At 42.2% G+C, this 1,831-nt stretch overlaps 1 non-coding gene across 1 annotated transcript; it reads right to left on the bottom strand.

Annotated features, from left to right (window-relative positions):
- Positions 1 to 311: 311 nt before the first annotated feature.
- On the bottom strand, positions 312 to 418 carry LOC141699434 (small nucleolar RNA R71). Its single transcript, XR_012565897.1, has one exon. It is a non-coding gene; the product is annotated as a small nucleolar RNA R71 (small nucleolar RNA).
- Positions 419 to 1,831: the final 1,413 nt, after the last annotated feature.

Below are 1,831 nucleotides of genomic sequence, written 5' to 3'. Positions count from 1 at the left end.
TCAGGCCAGCCATCTCGACTAACACTTTTGAGATCACTTCAAGCACGATTCAGATGATACAGAACTCAGTTCAGTTTGAGGGTTCTCCTACAAAAAACCCCAATTTGCACATCAGGGATTTTATCGAGATCTGTGACACTTTCAAGTTTAATGGTGTGACTGAAGATGCTATTAAACTGCGACTCTTCCCATTCTCTCTGAGGGATAAAGCTAAGTGTTGGTTACATTATCTACCATCGGGGTCTATCACTACTTGGGAAGATCTTGCTCAAAAGTTTCTCACTAAATTCTTCCCTATGGCGAAGACTGCTACAATCAGGAATGCTCTTACTCAGTTTGCTCAGCAAACTGGAAAATCTATGTGTGAGGCTTGGGATCGATATAAGGAGATGCTAAGGAAGTTCCCACACTATGGCATGCCTGATTGGATGATTATAAACTATTTCTATAATGGATTGGGTGCTACTTCTAGACCCATGCTCGATGCAGCATCAGGAGGAGCCTTATGGGCTAAAAGCTACAATGAAGCTTATGAATTAATTGAACTGATGGCTGCTAATGAATACAAGAATCCTTCCCAAAGACTGACTCAGGGAAAAGTAGCAGGAATTCTGGAGTTGGATGCAACAACTACTATAGCTGCCCAAATTAAGGCTTTGACGATGAAGGTGGACACTTTGGCTAATTATGGAGTTAATCAAATCTCTAGTGTATGTGAGCTTTATGTTGGTGCCCATGAGACTGATCAGTGTGCTATCTCTAGTGAATCAGCTCAGTTCGTGAGCAACTTTCAGCGATCGCAACAACCGGTGCCAGCCACCTATCATCCTAACAACCGCAATCATCCTAATTTCAGCTGGAGCAATGCTCAGAATGCGGTTCAACAGCCTTATCAGCAGTACCCATCTAAGCAGTACAACGCCCCTGCTTTTCAGCAACCGCAATATGCACCAAGACAGCAACTTCATCTGCAACAAGCTAATGAAAAATCTGAATTAGAGGAGTTGAAGCATGTGTGCAAAAGCCAAGTTGTTTCTTTTAAGACCTTGGAAAATCAAATTGGATAAATTTCCAATGTCTTGCTAAATCATCAACCGGGTACACTACCTAGTGACACTGAAGTACCAGGAAAGAGGGAAGCTAAGGAGAAGGTGAAGGCAATCACTTTGAGGTCAGGGAAAGTTACGAATCTCAAACAAACTCAAGTTTCGAATGAAGAAGCTGGGGCTGAAGAAGAAGTAGAGCAGCAGGAAGCAGAAATGGAACCAAGGAAGACTACTGTGGAGCACACTCCTCCTGAGGGTAATACAGGGGAGAAACAGATCCATCCTCCACCGTCTTTTCCTAAGCGGCTACAGAAGAAAAAGCTGGATAAGCAATTTGAGAAGTTTCTGGAGGTGTTCAAGAAACTTCATATCAACATACCTTTCGCTGAGGCTCTTGAGCAGATGCCTAGTTACACAAAGTTTATGAAGGGTATTCTTTCTCGTAAAGTGAAGCTAGATGATTTAGAGACAGTTGCTCTCACGGAGGAATATAGTGATGTGCTGCAACAGAAGTTGCCTCTAAAGCTAAAAGATCCTGGAAGCTTCACTATTCTGTGTACTATTGGAAAAGTGTCTTTCGACAGTTGCTTATGTGACTTGGGAGCTAGCATCAATCTGATACCTTTATCAATCTTCAAGAAGTTGAACTTGCCTGATCCAAAACTGACTTATATGACTTTGCAGTTGGTCGTTCGTTCTATAACATATCCTCGAGGTATTGTGGAGGATATCTTGGTCAAGGTTGATAAACTCATCTTCCCTGCTGATTTCGTAATTCTTGATTT

The sequence above is a fragment of the Apium graveolens genome, chromosome 11 (assembly GCF_009905375.1).
Source record: "Apium graveolens cultivar Ventura chromosome 11, ASM990537v1, whole genome shotgun sequence".
Classification (NCBI taxonomy): domain Eukaryota; kingdom Viridiplantae; phylum Streptophyta; class Magnoliopsida; order Apiales; family Apiaceae; genus Apium; species Apium graveolens.
This window is presented reverse-complemented; position numbering and strand designations above follow the sequence as displayed.